This window comes from Bos taurus, chromosome 10 (assembly GCF_002263795.3).
Source record: "Bos taurus isolate L1 Dominette 01449 registration number 42190680 breed Hereford chromosome 10, ARS-UCD2.0, whole genome shotgun sequence".
Taxonomy (NCBI): domain Eukaryota; kingdom Metazoa; phylum Chordata; class Mammalia; order Artiodactyla; family Bovidae; genus Bos; species Bos taurus.
In genome coordinates, this window is record NC_037337.1 from 11,063,631 (window position 1) to 11,078,145 (window position 14,515).

Below are 14,515 nucleotides of genomic sequence, written 5' to 3' on the forward strand. Positions count from 1 at the left end.
TGCAGTGCCTCAAAGTCCTATTAGAGTTCCGTTTAGGAAGGTCCTCCTCTGAATTTCATTAACAACCCTAGGAGTCTGAGCAGCTATCACTCACTCACCAATGAGGATAAATTCATCCCACTGCTTGTCCACCCCCTGACTTCTGACTGAGATCAAAGGTCCTGCGACAGGGGAGGTATGCCCGGGACAGAGAAGAGGTGAGTCCCTGTGGGAAAAAGACTGTGCCTAGGCAGACTCCCACCAGAGTGGGGAGACTTCCTGGGGCAGAGGAAGGGCTGGAGAGCATCAGGAGACAGCCCCAGGTTTGGGGGCGGGGGCAGAGAGGGAGGGGAGCACGTTCCATCTCCACCCAAGGAAGAACGGAAGCTCCTCCCTCTCACCCCCACGTTATCACTCCTGTATCTTAGAATTAATTAAAGATGCAAATTGCAAAATCTTAAACTTCTAAGTTCAACTTGAAAATCTTACTACTCGGGGAAAGAGAGAGGAGAGATAAATTAGGAGATTGAATTAACATACACTACTATGTATACAGTAGATGACCAACAAGGACCTACTGTATAGCACAGTAGGTCCTATTCTGTAATAACCTACAAGAGAAAAGGATCTGAAAAAGAACACATGTGTAACTGAGTCACTGCGCTGTACACCTGAAACTAACACCACATTGTAAATCAGCTATACTTCGGTTTAAAAAAAAAATTACTACTCTTCTATACTATAAATATGCAAATCTACTTAGTCCTCTATAGCAAAATTCATAGTCACCTTTAAGCTTGATTGTTTAGTCCTATCTGCAAACTTAATTAAATTTCCTTAAGCATTTAAAATTGCATTTATAAATTTTATATTATACATTAATCTATAATACTACATTTTTAATATACTATAAATCTATAATGTTTACAACTTTAATTATAAATTTTACTGTCGTTTGTCTGACAAAACCTAATTAACTCATAAATATTACATGAATATTGTGTACCATAAGTTATCTTAACACCTGACTATTATTTATGTATTCAACCAAATTCTTCTATACTTTTTGGCTTAAAATTAAGGATAAATTCAAAAAAGGATAAATTCAAAAAAAGGATAAATTCAAATACTCAATTATACATTCTTCATTGGAATCACAAGTTCAAGTTATTAGATTTTCTAATATACCAAATTATCTTAAATATTTCAAGTATTTTAAATACCACATCAGTTTAGTTCAGTTCAGTCGCTCAGTCATGTCCGACTCTTTGCATTCCCATGAGCTGCAGCACACCAGGCCTCCCTATCCATCACCAACTCCCAGAGTTTACCCAAACTCATGCATTGAGTCGGTGATGCCATCCAACCATCTTATCCTCTGTCATCCCCTTCTCCTCCTGCCCTCAGTCTTTCCCAGCATCAGGGTCTTTTCAAATGAGTCAGCCCTTTGCATCAGGTGGCCAAAGTATTGGAGTTTCAGCTTCAACATCAGTCCTTCCAATGAACACCGTGATTGCCTTTAGGACTGATCTACCTCAGGATGGACTGGTTGGACCTCCTTGCAGTCCAAGGGACTCTGAAGAGTCTTCACCAACACCACAGTTCAAAACCATTGATTTTTCTGCGCTAAGCTTTCTTTATAGTCCAACTCTCACATCCATTCATGACTACTTGAAAAACCATAGCCTTGACTAGACAGACCTTTGTTGACAAAGTAATGTCTCTGCTTTTTAATATGCTGTCTGGGTTGGTCATAACTTTCCTTCCAAGGAGTAAGCGTCTTTTAATTTCATGGCTGCAGTCACCATCTGCAGTGATTTTGAAGCCCGCCCCCCACAAAAAGAAGCTAGCCACTGTTTCCCCTGTTTCCCCATCTATTTGCCATGAAGTGATGGGACCGGATGCCATGATCTTAGTTTTCTGAATGTTGAGTTTTAAGCCAGCCTTTTCACTCTCCTCTTTCACTTTCATCAAAAGGCTCTTTAGTTCTTCACTTTCTGCCATAAGGGTGGTGTCATCTGCATATCTGAGGTTATTAATATTTCTCCTGGCAATCTTGATTCCACATAGTCAAAGATAATTCCCAAACACCACACAAAAAAGACAATGGGTTCAGCAATTCTGTATTTAATTTTAAGATTTCCCAGGAATAAAAGACCCTTAAATGCTGTTGGGGTCCTTTAATGGACCAGAATCTGGTGGTCTGGAGTCGATGATAAGAAAGTGAAAGAAGGAAAGAGGCTAATATTCCCTGGGTTACGCAACCGGCCTTCGCCCTCCAGGGAATCAGCCAGAAATAGAGAGAAAGAAGGACACGGGGACCCAAGTCTCTAGTGGAACAAGGGTGCTTTGTTGAATTCTGTGTGAGTTTATATACCTATTGCAAGGTAGCTTCTTCAGATAAAGATCTAAAGACCAGACTTTACAAGTTACCAAGGAAACAAGGAGCAATAGAGGCCGTAAGGCCAAAAGGCAATCCATATCAAAAGAGGGTCGTAGATAATCCCTTTCACCATACGGAAAGGCTAACAAAGGAAATCCTATGCAGGCATCCCACCTCTATGATCTCAATCCTGGGAGTGGCTTGCCACTCCTGACAGGAACTGATAAGGAACAGAGGGCTCAAGAGAGATAGGAAACAGCACACAGGAATCCTGTTAAACATTCCCTGACAACACACTAATGAAACTATACTGTTTCAAGAAACTTGGGGTGAACTCAGTGGACTGAAGTTGTTTATTAGCTGAAGATTTGGAGCTCTGGACACTGAAGTGGATTTTTCTTTTTCATTTTTTTGGGGGTGGGGGTTGTCTGCTTGGTTTTTGGGGGGAGGGCTGTGTGGGTTTGGGGCGGGGTGTGGCCACACCAGAAGGCTTGCAGGATCTTAGTTCCCTGACCAGCGATTGAACCCAGGCCCTCAGCAGTGAAAGCCAGGGAATTCCCTGAAGGGGATGTTTTTCATGATCCTGCAGGGGAAGTTGAGCCCTCCTATAGTCCCAGTGTCATTAGGGACCCCAAGCGTATGCTGTCCAGACAGGGCTCTTATATCCCACTCTCCTAGATTCATGTATAAATGACCTAGATCTTAAGTCTCTTCACCTCTAGACCAGATTCTTTTTCGTTGTTGCAAGAACCTAAAGAAGCCATAAATTGTGTTTTCTGTGTACAAAGGCTTCCCTTATAAGGAAAAAACAAGACCAACAAAAACAGCCCAATGACAACACTTAGATTTTTTCTTTAATTTTGGAGGAGTCTGGGAAATGCATCCTCAATGCCAGTAAGTCGCTGAGAAGTGTTCTAGAGCACAGCCCATTTCTACAGAGGGGACTGTCACCACCTTGGTGCGGCTCTCCCTGGCTCCAGTGCCATCACCACATAGAAGGGGCATCACCAGGCGATCCTCCACAGCCCCTCTGAGATAATAAGCTCAGGGTCCACCCTATTCCTGAACAAAAGGACTGAGGGAAAGAGAAATATGAGCAGGAGGTAGGTCAAATGCTACCCCACCACATTCTGAATGACCTCAAATGTTGGCGATCTAAAGGGTACGGTCGTCTTTGGATGTCTGGGGCACACCTGAGAAAACAAAATAGCCTCCAGTGATACTGTTTGGAAAAGTCTGACTTAAGGAATGAAACAAGTTGCTCTAGGGACAGAGCAGGGTGGCCAGGAAAAGAAAAAGGGACTCCCCAAGGTTGGTCAAGCAGAAGCATAGTGGGGTATGGGAAGGTGGTCTCTGGGGTGGTGGGGCCTGCCCACTCCCATGAGGAGGTGGAGGAGCCTCTGATGGGGCACTTGTTGTGACTGAGGACTGGACACTTAGCCAACACCCTGAGGTCAGAGGTGAGGCCTCTGGGTAGCCAAGCCAGGGGCAGTAAAAGTATGTAAAAGTGTTAGTCTCTCAGTTGTATCCAACTCCTTGCAACCCCATGGACTGTAGCCCACCAGATTCCTCTGTTCATGGAATTCCCCAGGCAAGAATACTGGAGTGGACAGCCATTCCCTTCAGCAAGGGATCTTCCCAAACCAGGGATTGAACCCAGATCTCCTGCATTGCAGGCAGATTCTTAACCAACTGAATCACCAGGGAAGCCCAGGGACAGACAAGCCTATCGTAAGGAGCATGACTGCAGCCACCAAAAAATAGCGCCCCCATGTGGTGGAGGACCAGATCCCCACAGGCACATCCAGTGGCTAAAGGGCAATGGTGGAGCGGGTGACCACCAAAGATAAAGCCCCAAGTCGCACATTCTGGAGCCATGTAAGCCCAGGGATCCTGTGTAGGGGGCAGGGGTGAGGAAGGAGCCCTAGGAAGAACTGATATTGGAGGTCAGCTCGGTGAGAGGGCAGAGGGACAGAGTGAGAGCAGGAGCATCTGTTCAGTCCCAACAGAGAGGAGCAGACAGAAGAAGCGTCAAGGAAGGAAGAACATGAGGGGCAGGGCCAAAGCGATTTGCATTCAGAGGAGAGAAGTGGGCCACAGGGCAAGCAGGACCACCTCGACGACCTGTACTCCCAACTCCAGAAGGTGCTTCTGGTGACCCCGTCCATCCAACTCCACTCAACAGAGGCGGAAGCAGGCAACCCCAGAGCCACATGCAGAAATGGGGAGCCTGCAAAGCATATGTACTGATTAAAATAACACTGCTGCACACGTACTGTTTCTATAAGAAGGAATAGAATACAAATTTTAAGTGTCAAACAAACCAATGAGCAGTTTAAATGGGTTCAGCAGGATATTGTCTAAGAGAAGTATAGATGATTAAAGCATATAAATGAGAGCAATTAAAATAGAATCAAAACAAGCAGCGTTGATTTTAACCCCAACTTAGTTTCTTAAGCCACTACAAATCAGTCTTGAATTATTCAGCTCCTACTAATAAAATGTTTTCTTAAAGTTATAAGATGCCTGGGTTTAGACCAGGCCACATCCTTCACCTTAGAAATGTCACAAAAGAGCTCTTGAGCCGAGTGCTCCAGGTGGGTGGCTGGCTGTGACATAAGTCACAGCTTCACCTCAAGATACTCTGAGCAAAGGATTCATTCCAGGGCTTGATCCAAGCCATGAACTAGCACACAAGTTTTTCCCCATAAAGTTTAACTTGTTACGTACTATCAAATTAATAAACAATAAAATACAACAGGAATCAGTGTTGGGAGCGTGTGTCCACAAAAAAAGACGTGTCCAACTAAGTGTGAACCACTGTTGCCACATTTCAGGTTTTTATCTAAATATTTGTTCATTAATGCTTATTTAAAAATTTTTTATTTTATTTTTGGCCTTATCTCATGGCATGTGGGATCTTAGTTCCCCAACCAGGGATGGAACCTGCAACCCCTGCATTGGAAACAGTGTCTTAACCACTGTAGGATATCTCCTTTAATGCTTATTTTATAGCATTGACTAGAGTAAACAGTAGCAGATGCCTAAAATCTAAGAAAAGTATGGTGGCACTAGTGGTAAAGAACCCGCATGTTAATGCAGGAGACGTAAGAGATTCGGGTTCGACCCCTGGGTCAGGAAGATCCTCTGGAGGAGGGCATGGGAACCCACTCCAGTATTCTTGCCTGGAGGATCCCATGGACAGAGGAGCTTGGCAGGCTTCAGTCCATAAGGCCACGAAGAGTCAGACACAACTGAGCGACTTAGCACAGCAATGAGTTCTCTTCACAGGCCATACCATCCCCACCCCTCTCCCACCACAATTCTGAGGATCAGGGTTTGAGAACATCTCGAAAGTCCCTTCTCACCCCGTGGCTACTGAGAGCTCCTGGACTCTCAGTCCAGAATGAGGACTGTGTAATATTCCTCTCCATACTCTCCCTACCACCTCCTAAAGTGTTTGCTGAATTGGAAAAGCCTATGACATCAAATCCAATAGCTATCTGCTTCAAATTCCTGTCTTTCTCCAAAGAATCCACGAGGTGGCAGAAATCCTCTAAAAATTCGGAAAAAAAACCTGCTCTCTTTATTTAACCTATTAATAAGAGACATCTCCTAAAGTTCATTAAAAGTGAAATAACAGCAACAACAAACAAGTAAAATAACAACCACGCAATTTATTAAAAACTTATAAATAGTGCTCTACCCATAGCTGTGAATAGTTTAGTGCCTAAGAATTCTCATTTACCGAAACATGCAACTCAACAAAAAACAAGCACCAGACATAAAGCAACCTAAATTTGAATCTTTGCAATTAGGCTCTGAATGAACACTGAAGACTCATTATCTTTGGTTTCTTTCAGGAATTGCCTGAAGAAGCCTTTTTCCATGTCCCTCAACCTAAGTTCACAGGACAGCTTTCTGTGAGTCAAGCAAAGAGCCATTCTCCATCTGTTCATTACACATTCATTCACTTATTCATTCACCAAACACCCAATGAGCGATTACCACGTGCCAGGCACTATGAGGGCTACAAAAAAAGTACACAAATCCAGTTGGCTTCAGTCCAGGCCTCTGTATGAGAAAACCATTTTCATTCTAGTACTGATCGTGATTGCAAAAACAATTTCTTTCAGGATTAGATAAATCTTAAAGCCAATCTCTAGATTCCCTTGCTCTTAGATGAAATAACATATTTCGCTATTGGAGAACCCATATTTACTCAATCCTGAGAGTTCTTAGCTGGGTCAAGAGAGCCTTGTCCTAAATGTCCTAAATTCTCCCAGGAAGAATTTTCCAGGGAGCAGAAGGCAGTGTCCCAAGCCAGGACAGGTGGCTTGACAGAAATGGAGTAAATAACTATTCAGCCTGCAGTGTTTACACTGTTGTTTGGTTGTTTGTTGGTTTTGTTAACCTGAGCAAACATTTAAAACATGGAAGAGTTCACGGAAAAATTCATATTTCCAACTTCCGTCAAAAAATTCAAAAGCTCTAGCCACACCATCTACGTCCCTGCCCAGGAACCTCAGTAAGGGCCATGTCCTCCAGGCACCCCTCGGCCCCATTCAACCCTTTTCACTCATTAGGCTCCTGCCTGGCCCTTAAAGGTGACCTAGTCTGAGACCCTCGACTTGCGATGTCCACGGCAGTCTGCAAGGCTGGCTGGGATTACAGAGGAGGGTCAGACCTCAGCCCTCTGACTGACCCATTCCCAGTCCCATATCTACTGAATGGCTCAGCCTGGACTCTAATCCAGGGGTCCTAACTCCTTGTCCCAGCACTGCTCCACAAGACACAGAAGGTGCTCAAATTCGTAATTGACAAGAAATTAATAAAAGAGCTATTTCAAAGAAGATAGCGGCCAGGAAACTGAGAGTATTCCATTCCTTCCTCTGCTCCCTGCCCCCCTCCACCCACTAAGCAAGAGAGGGGTGCTGTTCCCACAACCCTTGACAGAGCAAGTGGGAAGAGTGGTCACCACTTCTGGAGAGGGTGGGGCACAGTGAGTGCCAGCCAACAGTACCTTGGGTAGAAGGGCATGGCCATCCTGTACAACCCCACACGGGAGCCAAGGAGATAAGTGGCCCACCCTCCATCTCCTCTCCCACCCCAACTACTCTGACTTGGCCAGAGCCAATGTGCCAGGGGGTCCACTGATGCAGAGTGCTCATGCCAGCCCCTCCAGACAGAAAGCAGAGAAAGGGCAGGTGGGCAGGGGGCCCCACTTTGCCCCAGGACTAAGAAAAGGCCCCCTACTCGTACCTCACCTTCACTCAGCTCCACCACACTGCTGTCCGCCCCAGGCATCAGACCGAAATATCACACTCCAACAAAGACAGGGAGGAAAAAGACTAAGGATAACAGTAGCAGCTTGACTTAGCATTCCAGACACCTTGTACACATGACCTGTAATCCTGACAACAACCTGCAAGGGAGGAGAGGGGGAGGGAAAGTTTGGGGCAGGGAAAGGATTCCTTTTTGCTGAAGAAACCGAGGCACAGAATGGTAAAGGGACTTGGTAAACAGACACCTACTTTATAAATGGCAGAGGGAATATTCAAACCTGGTGTCACTGGCTCCATAACCTGAAATTATCATATAGTTGTGGAAAATATTCATCAAGGGTGCAGAAAAGAGTTAACAGAGCAGACCTGGGGTTGCTATCCTAAAAGACTGCTTGCAGTTTTGATCATGAATTGATGTGAATGATAAAATTTTTTTTCTACATACAAGGACTATTTGGTTATTCTGCTTTACTCTGTTTATACAGTGAATTATATTTATAGGTGTCAGTTCAGTTCAGTTACTCAGTCGTGTCCAACTCTTTGTGACCCCATGAACTGCAGCACAGCAGGCCTCCCTGTCCATCGCCAACTCCCGGAGTCTACCCAAACTCTTGTCTATTGAGTTGGTGATGCCATCCAACCATCTCATCCTCTGTTGTCCCCTTCTCCTCCTGCCTTCAGTCTTTCCCAGCATCAGGGTCTTTTCAAATAAGTCAGCCCTTCACATCGAGTGGCCAAAGTATTGGAGTTTCAGCTTCAGCATCAGTCCTTCCAATGAACACCCAGGACTGATCTCCTTTAGGATGGACTGGTTGCATCTCCTTGCGGTCCAAGGGACTCTCAAGAGTCTTCTCCAACACCACAGTTCAAAAGCATCAATTCTTTGGTGCTCAGGTGTCTTTATAGTCCAACTCTCACATAATATTAAACCATTCCTTTAAAAAAAAAAAAAAGCTTGCTGGGACTTCCCGGGTAGTCCAGTGGTTAAGACTCTGCTCTCAATGCAGGGGACCCAGGTTCAACCCCTAGTCAGGGAACTAGATCCCACATGACACAACAAAGAGTTTGCATGCCACAACTAAGACCCAGTGCAGCAAAATAAATAAATAAATATTAAAAAAAAAAAAAAAGCTTTCTGGCCAAGTTAGCCACTGGCTGGTACCTGCGAGCTTGGGTTTGGGGAGGGCTGCCCCATTTCAGAACTGATAATGTACCCATACTGTCCAATGTGTCTTATGCTGAACACCTGCTTTCCTCTGGCCATCTGGAACTTTGGTACAAGCTAGGCAGGGTGTGCTTACATGCCCAGCCCCGAGTAAAACTCTGGGTATGAAATCTCTAATGAGTTTCCCTGGTGGACATTACACATGTGGTGTTGTAACTACTTGCTGGGAAGAATTAAACACATCTCCTGTGACTCCGCTGGGAGAGGAATCTTGGAAGCTCGCACCTGGTTTCCTCAAGATGTTGGCCCATGCACCTGTTTCCTTTGCTGATTCTGCTTTGTATCCTTTGCTGGGATAAGTTATCACCATGAGTCAACTACGTGCTGAGTCCTGCGAGTCCCCTAGCAAGTCACTGAATGAGAGGTACTCCTGAGCATCCTGAAACATCAGTTACCCCTCACCAGCAGCTGAGGGAAGCTGTGGGGCTTTGCAAAGTGCACAGATTTAAGGAAGTTCTAGATCTGCCTCATTTGTGAGGAAATAACAAGAGAGACCCAAAGGTAAAAGCTGGGGACTTCCTAGGTGGTAAAGATTCCATGCTCCCAATGCAGGTGTCCAAGCTCGAACCCTGATCGGGGAAATAGATCCCACATGCCACAACTGAAGATCCTGCATGCTGCAGCTAAGACTGGGCACAGTCAAACAACTAAATAAATATTAAAAAAATAATAATAATAACCACAAATTGCCTGTGGACCTGGAGCAGACTCAAATGGAGACCACTAAGATTAAACACACATGGCAAGGGGCAGAGACTAAATGGTGTGGCTTATTTGACTAGTTCTGCATCCAGAGAAATTTAAGGTTTAGGCTACAACTCCCAATATCTGCTCTTTCTTTCTTTCCTAGGCACAGAGCCCACGATTTTATCCCGAACATCGATGCTCAGAATAAGACTACTTCTCCCAGATTTGCTTATAGTTGGGTGTGGTCATATGATTAAGTTCTGGCTAATGGCATGTAAGCAAAGAATTATGGGAATCTTCTTTTAAAGACAGCTGATGTTCCCTCTTTATCCTTTTCTCCCTCCTACTCTGGAATGTGGATGTAACAGCCAAAGCTCCAGAAGCCATCTTCAACTGAGGAGAAAACTTTGGGAATGGAAGTGTCATAGTAGAGAATAAGATAGAATTGACACTGTAAAGTCAAAACCCTGGCCCTAAAATTTATACATTTGGGCTTTTTGAAAATGAGAATTTTTTAATCTGTTTAAGGCTTTTCTGTTACTCCCATTGAATTTAATTCTTCTTAATTCAGAAGATATTCAAGATGGGCAAGTGTTTTATAAAGTTATATATCCCAAACTATAAAATCACCAGATTTTATACCTGAATGGTCATTGGGGACCATCTTTTTCAACCTCCTCATTTTACAGCTGGAGAAACTGAGGCCCAGTCACCGCTGATTTGGGTCCTATGGCTAATTAGAACCAGAGCTGGAACTAGTTCCTACGTGTAAATACTCACAGGCTCAGACTGCTCCTCCTGCTGTGAGAACAACCTCAGCTACACCAGATCTCAAGTATGAACAGTTCCTCTCTTCTAGAGCACTACAACAGAAAGTGTGGATAGATTTATGTCACAAAATTCCAGGGGTCTCCTGGGAGGCTTCCCCACCTCCTGTTTTGATGGCAAAGACCCAGCAGTGGAAGGTGGGCACGTCCTGGGACTTTGAAAGCTCCAGCTTTTCTTCTCCATCCTCAGCAGACTCCATGCCTTCATCTAGCCTTGGAGTTTGAACCTGAGGCACCGGGAGGGTCTCTGACCCATTTAGTGCATGTTGAGGAGGACCCAGACTGGACTTGAGCTCCCCCTGTGCCACCTTAGCCAGCTGCCTTTATGAAGCACACAAAACCAGCACTTCTATACAGCTGACCCTTGAAAAACACATGTTTAAACTGTGCACGTCCACTTATACATGTATTATTTTTTTAATAAACATGTCCTACAGGACTACACAATCTGTGGGTGGTTGTGTTAGGTAGGTAGAACAGGGAAAAGGAGTCCAAAATGGCGGTGGCTAAAAGACAAGGAAGGGAAAATCCCCCGAAAATAGAACAAAAGAAGGTCCGAGGACCAGAGTGAGGACCTCAGGTAAAACAAACAACACTCCTGGCTGGCCCAATTTACATAGGACAGGCCCAGGGAGAGAAAAACATATAAAAAGAGGAACCAAAGCGAGCTCTCTCTCTCCCGCGCGCTGGGGCGCTCTTCTCCTCGTGTCTTTAGATCGACATGCCCTCATGCCTCAAAGATGGATTTTCCTGCTATCTTCTAAATAAAATAGAGTTGTAACACTGAGCTGTAACACTGATTTGTCTAAGAGCTATAACATGGTCCATTCGAGACCCGAGAGCTGTAACACAGTCTATCCAAGACCTGAGAGCTGTGACACGCCGAGGGGGCTTTAATGTCCGTCAGCCCAAATCTTTGTTGTGACGAGACAAAGAGCCGAGGAACATATGCTTGCATGACAGTTGGATGCACAGATAAGAACCACACAACATGTAAGGTCGACTGTAAAGTAATACTGGATTTCTCATCGTGCAAGAGGGTCTGCATTTGCAACCCCCATGTTGTTCCAAGTCAACTGTACAGAGGTCCTGGTCAACCTCAGGCTTCAGAAGGAGCTCCCTGGGATCCGTCTTGCTTCCCAAAACACTCTTGGCCTTGCTGACATCAGGAGAACTTATATTTTGACTGAAACACACTGAAGCAGGTATGTTTAGCATCCACTTCTCTTAGGATCCCTCACTCAACCATGTCAAATTGCCAGCACATGCAGCTTGTTTCAGAGCGTTCTCTGGTGTTAAGACCACTTTTTCTACCCATGTGGTAGCCTGGGAGTGCACGGGAATTAAGAGCCTCAGGAACAAGCTCCAACCAGTCCCTTACCTTGGGGGGATGCCCCTGAGGCGTGGATTCTCTGCTACCCAACATGATGAAGCCCCAGTTGCCTCAACAGTAGTCACCTTCCCACCCCAACTCACTCTCCATTCCCCTACCTGGGGTTCCTTCACCTCCAAATAAAGAAGGATACTCAAATCCTTAACTCAGCGTCTGCTTCTGGATAAACCAACCAGAAGTAAAAGTAAAGCTCCTTCCACACTATCCCATTCAGATTTTATTTGATCCAGAGTAGCGAATCCGAGGCTTGAATGGATCCCCAGTACTCGTGAGCATGCACACACATTCATATGTAGAAATGCCCAACTTCCCCCTGGATCAGTCCTCCCAAAGACATCCATGCACCTCAGCCACTTAGCTGGGCTCTACTGTCCTCCACGAATAGCCCAGAGATCAGTAAATTAAAGGAAACCAGAACAATGAGGGCATGGTGGTATTGGATCTCATTCATCTGTTTAACCCCACTCTCCAGCCATCATCATATGTAGTGCACAGAGAATGCTCATTAAATATCTGGTAATCAGAGAAGCAATTGGAAGTGGGCAGCCTCTGCTACTGCACCCCCAAACCCCCCACTGTATCATCTCCCTGGGCACCAAGGATGCTTCCCCCACCCCTACTCTCTCCACACATAACTGTGCAGAAACTGCACTTGGTTTTTCCAAACTATTCTTCTGCATCTTCAAAAGCATGTGCCAGGGACATGCTCTTGACACAGCCGGCGTGTTCATAAGTACATTTCCATTTTAGCGAGCACAGCTGTCGCTCCTGCTGGGGGCCTGCTGGTCTTGCTCTGCCACCTGCCCAGAGGGGAATTTTAATTCCCAGAGTGTCTCTTAATTCAGGGGTCCTCCCAAGAGCCTCCCTGACCATTGTCTTCTAGCTATTTCATGAGTACCTCAAGTGACAGGGAACTCACTACCTATAAGCTTTTGACCTGATAGGGCTACATGAAGTAGACTATCCTTTTGTTGGAAGAGTCCATTGATTTTGAATAATAGACACTTACTATATATTTACTATATACCAGGCACTACTAAAAGTGCTTTACTGGGACGTCCCTGGTGGTCCAGTGTTAAGAATCCAGCTGCCAATGCAGGCGACACAGATTTGAGCCCTGCTCCAGGAAGATCCCACGTGCCACAAGGCAACCTAAGGCCACGCACCCTAGGGCCTGTGCTAACAAGAGAAGCCACCGAGATGAAGGGTAGCCCCCATTCACTGCACCTAGAGAAAGTCCATGCCCAGCAACAAAGACCCAGCACAGCCATAATGAATCTTTATATACAAGTGCTTTACCTGTGTGAACTCATTTAATCACCACAGCAACCCTATGAAATAGCTGCTACTGTTATCCTTCCCACTTCCCAGCACAGAGAAGTTAATAGCTTGCCCACAATCACAGAGCTAGCAGTTGGCAGAACAAGATTTCAGACCAAGGGAGTCTCACCGTAGAGTCTTCCTGTATTGCCTTCTGTTCACTCAGGGAGAAATCTCCCACCATACAACAAAGCCTTTTTAGGGCCTTGTGATAAAAGCCAAGGACCCTCCCCACTCCCTTTGCTAAAGTGCATATGGATACAACACTTTACATATAATGTCAGCGAGTCAACCCACCCCAGCCCGTGGCACTTGGGTTAAGAACCCACTGAATATTTTGCGTTTGCATCCATCTGAAAGTCATCTGAGGAGCTTTTCTGTATCCAATGGGCCTCCTCATGTTTCTCCATGCTAAATTTGCCCAGTTCCATATGAAAGAATCTTTAACCCCCTCGCCTCCAGGTAACCAAAGAAAGACTAATTTAAACAATAATGAGTGCTATTGTGTACTTTGAAAACAAGGTACAATAAAGACTGACTTGAAAATCATGCGCTTCAGGGTTGTACTTATTTGTTGCTGCTGACGTTAGGCCTGTGTTGGCAACACACAGAAAGGAGTGATGAAAGTGCCCACAAACTTACAACCTGACATTTCAACTCCCAGAACCCATTTCAAGACAATGCTTCATGTGGAAATAAAAGCCGTATGTAGTCAGTTCAGTCTCAGTCATGTCCGACTCTTTGCGACCCCATGGACTGCAGCACACCAGGCTTCCCTGTCCATCGCCAATTCGCAGAGCCTACTCAAACTCATGTCCATTGAGTCGGTGATGACATTCAACCATCTCATCTTCTGTTGTCCCCCTCTCCTCCTGCCTTCAATCTTTCCCAGCATCAGGGTCTTTTCAAATGAGTCAGTTCTTCACATCAGGTGGCCAAAGTATTGGAGTTTCAGCTTCAGCATCAGTCCTTCCAATGAACACCCAGGACTGATTTCCTTTAGGATTGACTGGTTCGATCTCCTTGCTGTCCAAGGGACGCTCAAGAGTCTTCTCCAACACCACAGTTCAAAAGCATCAATTCTTTGGTGCTCAGCTTTCTTTAAAGCTGAGCTAAGTTGAGCTAAGCTCAACTTTCACATTCATACATGACTACTGGAAAAACCATAGCTTTAACTAGACAGAGCTTTGTTGGCAAAGTAATGTCTCTGCTTTTCAATATGCTATCTAGGCTGGTCATAACTTTTCTTCCAAGGAGCAAGCGTCTTTTAATTTCATGACTGCAGTCACCATCTGCAGTGATTTTGGAGCCCCCCAAAATATAGCAAACTTATCTCTAAAAGCAAAAAGAGAAAAAAGGAAAAACTTAATTCCCAGTAAAACAATGGGATAATTATAAGTATAGTCATTACATAAT